Source organism: Crocuta crocuta, unplaced genomic scaffold, assembly GCF_008692635.1.
Source record: "Crocuta crocuta isolate KB4526 unplaced genomic scaffold, BGI_CrCroc_1.0 scaffold142, whole genome shotgun sequence".
Classification (NCBI taxonomy): Eukaryota; Metazoa; Chordata; class Mammalia; order Carnivora; family Hyaenidae; genus Crocuta; species Crocuta crocuta.
Genome location: NW_027528892.1, coordinates 2,256,189 through 2,264,235, shown reverse-complemented (window position 1 = coordinate 2,264,235; position 8,047 = coordinate 2,256,189).

The window sequence follows — 8,047 nt, the reverse complement described above, 5'->3', positions numbered from 1 at the left end:
TTCATGTATGTGGCGGAGGCAGCAGCTACATGGAACTGTCCGTGGTGCTGAACCGGCCTGCTTGAGCTGTCCTCGGTGCTGAATCCCCAGCGGACTAGCTGGAGATGGCTCTCTCTACCCTTCTCTCTCCATCTCTCAATCTCCCCTTCTTACCGCCCTCCCCCTCCCCCCTCCTCCTCTCCCTTTTTCAAAGAACCTATCTGCATCAGCCTGGGAAAATCCCTGTCGTTGCCTGGAAACAAAACTCTCTGGCTGTGGGGAGCACAGATGAAAGCAGAGGAGGGCGAAAACTGCAGAGTCATTTCTAACAGGCAGCTTTGACTCTTAGGACAGTAGGCCCTGGCTACAGTCTGACTGGAATCATTAACACGGAGTTTCCAAAGCATCTCCGGGGGGGGGGAGAGGATATTGTACAAAAAGCAAAACAAGGGAAAGGTGCCCAGGATTCGGGCTGATGGTTACCTTGGGCTGGGGGGAAACAGAGGAGTTGCTGTACAGATATAGGTGAGTTTTTGGAAAGGCCTTAGTTCTTATGATGTGAAGTGGGGTCACAAGAAGGATATTATTGTAGATTTATATAAATACAACATGACTATATTTTATGCTAACCTGAATTATAAACATTTGAAATCATGAGCATGGGGGGGGCATTTTTTTTTTAAAGAAAAGATGAGAAGAAGCCTCACAATTTAAAAATTCCTTAAAAATCCATACTTTTGAATATGACCAATTGTGAACATTGTAGACTATGCTTGTTATTCTAATATCACTCTCACTGGTAAAGAGACATACCAACCACCTTCTGTTAGGATTGGTCTTAAATTAGGTGGGTTTTGAACTCTCCAAGTTCTTAAAAAATGAGTCTCTGGCATAAAATCCAACCACTGTGGGATTAATGAATGAACGAATGAATAAATTTGTTCTTCCCAAAAATCTGGTCACCAGGAAAGCCACAGCTCCTCCTATCACTCAAGAGACAGACATTCATAAAGCACCCACTATGTGTTGGCTATTGCAGGGGACATCCAGGATGTTGGAGGCATATCCCCTTCCCCTAAGGGGATGGTTTCCACACCTTTTCAAGAAGTAGGAAGCTTCAAGCCTCTGATATGAGCTCTTTGATCAGCTCAAAGTCACTGAAGTCTAGCTCTTATCCATTTTTTAAAAATTTACTTTATTTGAGAGAGGGAGAGAGAGTGTATGAATGTGGGAGAGTCAGAGAAAGAGGGAGATTGAGAATCCCAACCAGGCTCCACACTGACAGCATGGGGCTTGAGCCCATGAACCCATGAGATCATGAGCTGAGCCAAAATCAACAGTCGGGTGCTTAACTGACTGACCTGTAAGATCATAACCTAAACCAAAATCAAGAGTTGGACGCTTAACTGACTGAGCCACCCAGATATCCCTGGCTCCTAGCTACTTTTCTATCTTCTCATGGAGTTGTTGGCATAGTGGGTATTGACATTCCAAATTCCCTAAATAAGTGGAGCTCATTACATTACACACACACAGACACACACACAATTTTTTTCTTGCTTATTATCTGCATCACCTTCTAGAATGTAGACTCCATGATGGTAGGAACTGTGTTTCTAGCTCATTCCTGAGCCTCTAACACTTTAAACACTGTTTGGCACATACTGGATGTTCTATCACTGTTTTTATTTTTGAAGGACTGAATGACTGAAAAGTTGATGTTTGTAAACACAAAACATCCCCGTATCTTTTATTTTTAATGTTTACTTTTGAGGTAAAGTGGGGGAGGGATAGAGAAAGGGGGACAGAGGATCCAAAGTGTGCTCTGCACTGACAGCAGTCCCCGAACCATGAGATCATGACCTGAGCCAAAGTCGGACACTCAACTGACTCGGCCACCCAGGTGCCCCCTCCCAATATCTTTAAATTTTTTTAATCACTATTTTTAAGTAATCTGTACACCCACCATGGGGTTCAAACTCTTGTACACCCAAGATTAAGAGTCAGATGCTTTACCAACTGAGCCAGACTACTGCCCCCAAAATATCCCAATATTTTAATGTTTATTTATTTTTGAGAGAGAGAAAGAGAGAGACAGAGTGTGACTGGGAGAGGGGCATAGAGAGAGGGAGACACAGAATGTGAAGCAGGCTCCAGGCTCTGAGCTGTCAGCACAGAGCCCAGTGCAAGGCTGTAACTCAAACTGTGAGATCATGACCTGACCCAAAGTCAGACGCTTAATTGACTGAGCCATCCAGGTGCCCTTCCCAATATTTTAATGATGGCAACTCATTAAATTAAAAAGAAGATGAGTGAACCAACATGTCAGTTGGCTGGATGCAGCCCATGGTCTTCCCAGCTGAATCATCTAATCATGAATTCTTATGAGAACACTCCATAGGCTGGTGATCTGTTGTTTCCCACCCTGGTCCTTCGGCTGTGGCCCAGAAGACAGGGATGTGTGGCATCAGACAAGGAATCCTATCCATGAGGATTAGCCCACAAAGAAGAGAATCTACTTCATTCTTTTTAGCAACTCCAGGGAATTGATCCCACTATGTGGCTGCATCTAGTTGTGTGATCCTTCCCCCAGCTGCCAGACATTGAGGTTATTTCCAGAGAGTGATCATTTGGGAGCCTCACACTTGGGAAAGGCCCAAATTCAACTTGTAAATAGCCAGGATTTAACCAGGGCAACCTGTAACCAAAGACCTTTCTGTTTTACCACTACTGAAAACTGTTAAATTTATTCCGCAGGGGAAAGATGGATGATCGAAGTGAGAAAATTCACCTAGTTGCCTAAAACCTTAAAGTATCTAGTCACCTGGGGGTGTGGAGTGAAACAGTAAAACAGCAGAGTTGCCGAGTCTGCTTAGAGAAATATGTGCCCTCCTCCATGCTGTCACTTGGGTAATCTTATTACTCTCATTTTACAGAATAAAATAGATCTTGGTGGATTGATATGGAAAGTTCTTGAAGACACACCATCACATGGACATACTGTGTGGAAAAAAGCAGGTTCCAAAACCACAGACGCAGTCTGACATCGCTCATATGAAAACCCAACAACATGTACAACGATGCTGAATATTTTCGCTGGACACATAGATGTGTACATAAAGGCTCGCCAAATTTAGGACACAACAAGCATTTAAGAGAAAAGGCTCACAAGATTACCAATCTTAAAGGCTACATTTGTTCACTCATGATAAAAAAAAAAGGCAGTAATTTTGTTAAATGATTATCCTGCTGGAACACATATCTTCAAATCTCAGCTAGGCTAAACTTAGGGATTAAGTTTTTGGCCATGGATTATAGGTTTACAGGAAGTGTTTTATTTTTTGAGGATCAGGACTAGACAGAGTGGCCTTGTTATATTTGGTTAATTTCACAGTGGTGTGCTGTGAATGTGACGGTTTTGCTCAAAAAGTTAAAATCCTCAAATCCAAAGATACTGATAATATTAAGGCATATTTCAATGTCAGAGATATTAGAATGTAAAAAAAAGTGCACCTTAGCATCAAATATGATACATAGGTTTAATTATTACAGTGTATTCAATAATAATAGTATATATATCATAGGAAGAGACTTATATATTTTTGGCATTCTTATTATGGGATGGCCAGACTTGTTCTATGGATAAAGAGAATGAATCAACACATTTCCAGACATGCACACAAAAACTGCATCTACTTTTATGGGTACAGACATGTATGTGCACGAGAAGGAAAAACATCCTCCAGAGCCCCCCAAACCCACCAGCTACTCACCTCCAGAGAAGACGGCCGGGGTTGATGAAGTAAGACAGGCAGGAAGTCTTGCTTTATCAATATGTTTTGACCTTTGACAAAGAAAATGTGTTTACTTATTAACTGTCAAGAAATAAAATAAAATACTACTCTTTAAAAAGGAATTCAGAGGGGCGCCCGGGTGGCTTAGTCGGTTAAGCGTNAAAAAAAAATAAAAAAAATAAAAAATAAAAAGGAATTCAGAGAAGGTGAGTCCCCTCTGAGAGCTGGGATATGAACGGTCTTGCTCACTCCCAATTCCCAATGCCTTCTGACAGCTATTAAACCGAGTCACCTGGCTCACACAGGTCATAGTCATCTGGCTCACAAAGGCAGTAAATAGCAGAGTTGTGATTCAGACCTGAGAGACTGTCTCTAAAGCCCGCCCCTGTCCCGCTCCACAGGGCAGACTACTTCTGGAGGCTCGTCACCATCAGGAGACACACCTCTCCTCCCCAGTCTCACCCCCAGGGATCGCACATTCCCGAGGGGAGGGGGGCTGGGCCATGGCTGGCTGTGTCAGCTTTGTTCAGTCTTTACACTAGGTCTCCTCAGGGGTCTTCTTCTCCCAGAGAGCAGCCCAGATCCATTCTTGGGGAGCCAACCTGTCTTCTCTTTTCCATCTGTGAGAGACGGTTGATTAGCATGGAAACCCTCCCTCAGGTGTAGAGGGAAAGAGGGTCCTACCATTTGATTCCCTTGTTTGCTGGCCCTGTCAGGATCAGATGAGATGAGGGGGGTGTGTATGTACATCTCCTGAAGGTGCCTGAAAGAGAGAAAGAGAGAGACCGAGACAGAGAGCACAAGCAGGAGAGGGCCATGGAGAGAGGGAGACACAGAATCTGAACCCGCTCCATGCTCTGAGCCGTCAGCACAGAGCCTGATACGGGGCTCGAGCTCACAAACCAAGAAATCATGACCTGAGCAGAAGTCAGATGCTTAAGTGACTGAGCCACCCAGGTGCCCCTTAAACTACTTTTTAAAATCAAAGCCATGTACCTATGTAATTAAAGAAAATCTGAGTGTCAAATACATGAAAGGCACGCTGTCTTATTTTCGATGCTACCCTGTAGGCTTGTGCGATTTCGCTAGTTTTTTTTGAAAGGTACCTGGAGGGTCCCGGTTTCAGATAAGACAGGGTAAGTACGCTCTGCTCGGTCTCTGCCACTGGAGAGTCTCAATAAATTAGCAACCCAGAAACAGCGGGGTTTCCTCTCCTACTGGGAGTATTGCTAATCAGGGCTCTGCTCAAATGTCACCTTCTGACAGAGATCCTCCCCGACTGCCAAAGCTGAAGCCACCTCCCCCCACCCCCACCTCACTGCCTCTTACCCACTCAGAAATTAGCATGGGGGGCTCCAGGTGACAAGGGGCTTCAGTTTGCTCATTGCTGGATTCCCAGCTCCTAGAGCTGTGTCTGCCACAGAGGACGTGCTCGGGGACTGATTGAGTGAAAGGCTCCCTGCTCACCCCGAAGCCTCTGGTCCCCTGAGATCCCTGCTAGTCAAAGGATGCAGGAAATAGAAGTCTTCATATATCAGACGCCCCCTTTATTTCTTAGTCTCTCTCCCACTACTCAAGGGGAAAGAAGGGAAAAAAACCTCGGGCTCCTCCTTGACCCAATTATTTCCTCCCTCCCTTCTTCCACACACTTGTGCTCAACACCAGCCGCCTCGCGCCACGTTGAATTCAGCAGTGAAAAGAATCCCAGCTCCACACCTGCCTCTCCTTCTCCTCCACTTCTTTCCCACCTCTCACCTTCTCTGGAAAGCAGGTGATCACTTATAAATAAACATCCGCATCTCTACAGGCAGTTCTTTAAAGAAATGTGAGCAAAAGAAAGGTCCCTCCTATGAATCTTCATGCCTTGGGAAATATTTATTGGGCAAATAAGTATCTATGATGAAGGAAATGGAAAATCTATTGAATGTCCTTTAGTGCTGGGGGGGGGATAGATGGATGGATATAATTCCCCCCTAGCATCTCTCCCTGGTCTTGGGAGACCAATAAACACTAGGGAAGCTTGTTCTGATACTAGGCACGGAGCGGAGTTGCACTTAAACCTCCTACCAAGCTTAGGAGGTGATAATAAATTATGATGCTCATGGCCACACATATAGAACGTCTGTGCCAGGAACTGCTCTCCATGCTCCACTGTATGACTCCATGTGTCCTTCACAACAACACGGTACGTTAGATAATACTATCCCTACCCCCACGTACAGATGGGGAGACTGAGGTGTACAGAAATTAAGTCCCTTTCCCAAAGTTCCTTTTTGTTAATATTTACTCTTGAGAGAGAGAGAGAAGGGGCAGGGACAGAGGGAGACGCAGAATCCGAAGCGGGCTCCAGGCTCTGAGCTGTCAGCACAGAGGCTGATGCAGGGCTTGAACCCACAAACCGCAAGATCATGGCCTAAGGTGAAGTCGGCTGAGCCACCCAGGAGCCCTCCCAAGGTTCCTTAGCAGGGAGAGTGGCACAACCAGAATCTGAAGGCGGCAGTGCTCTGCCTGAAAGCCCTCACCTGATGCGCCTCCGGAGGCCCCTCACCCATCAGAAGCTAGTCGCTTGGCCACACCTACCTGCAAGGGAGGCTGGGAAATGCAGCTAAAACCTAGGGGATCTAGCAGTGGGGAAGAAGTGGAGACACGATATTGGGGGGCCGTGCATAATCTCCACCCCCCACACACACTTTGACCTTCTTCCATCCAAAAATTCAGGAGCTCAAGGTCACTGCCTCTGATGGACGAGGCAGTAATTGAGACAGGCCTTCTTATACATTGGCGGTTGGAGTGCCAATACGGAAATCTATCTGAAATAGTTACTGATTTCAAACNGTTAGTGTCAGAGAATTGCTTGGTGGTGTGTGTGTGTTGGGGGGGCGGGGGGGAAACATGCTGAAACTGGTGATAGAATCAGAAGGTTTAACTCTCCAAATCCCACACCATCATTTCCGCCATATCCTATTAGCCAAAGCAAGCCACAGATTCAGCACAGATTCGCGGAACGGGAAAACAGAGTCTAACCCTTGATACATCGCAGGAGCTGCAACAAATGGGTGGCCATTTTGAATATCCGAAACGAGAAAGTTTTAAAAGGAAAAGGGAAAGCGGGCTGGGGGCAGAGGAGAGGAAGGAGCAATGACCTGGGAAAAACCCCAAAAGCTGGTTCATGGGAAGAGGTGATGTAGGACCACACAGGTGCCCCGGGCAACAGATGGAGCCCTCAGGGCAGGTGAGTTCTGCTCTGCCCCCTTCTCCGTGACTTCCAGGGTCTTCTAGCTCCCATCCAAGTAGAGACAACACACAACCACACGCTAGTCCCCACCTTGCTGGCCCTTTCCGGCCGCCTTTCCCAAATTCATGAGGCAGAAGCCTCCTCCTCCTGCAGTTAAATCACATTATATGTGCCAAGGGCTTCTCAGGGTGCCTGGCACAGGGCACACAGTAAGTGACAGCAGTAGTGAAGGTCGTCAGGACACACTGTAAGAGCGCACACCCCAGAGAGACACGGTGAGGACCCAGTGGGTTCTTCCACGCCAGGGGCTCAACATTACAACCGTCCCTGGCACTTCATAAAGACCCAGTAATGAGGTATCGCTGTTGTGACTGTTGGTGCTGTAGGGTCTTCACAAGGACCCATCAAACTGTTACAAAATACGAGAGGCTTAGCATATACAATACAAACAGCTAAGGCTTTAGAGCTGCAAAGCTGAACACAGCAGCCGGGGTCACATGTAACTATGACAACTTATATTAACTAAAATCAAATGCAGCTAAAAGTTCAGTCCCACCGCCGCGCCGGCCGCAGCGGGCGGCGCGGACGCGGGCACTTACTTGCACGTGCGCACAAGGTGTGCGGGACAGCGCGGCTTTGCGGGGTCCCCTTGGAGGTCCCCGGGTCGGAGGCTGCGTGGACTGGCCCTGCGGCCCACGGAGCAGCCCTCCACGGCGGTTCCCTTACACGCAGCCTCCCCGCAGGGGAGAAGACCCAGGCTCAGAAAATGACAACCCTGGTCCAAGGACGCGCAGCTGGGATCGAGCCCAGGCGGGCCTGCTGATGCCAGACACCCCGCTCCCACCCGTTTCCAACCTGGCGCCTCCGGACCCTTCCTCCCCCCCTTCCTCCTCCGCCTCACCGTTCACCTGGCCTCCGCCCTCCCCAACCTCCTTTCCAGCTCCCCTTCCTTCACCCCCACCCCCGACTCTGGCCTCCAGCCCTCCACCTTCCTCCCCAGCGCCCCTCCCCTCGCCCCTCCGCCCCTGCCTCTACCTCC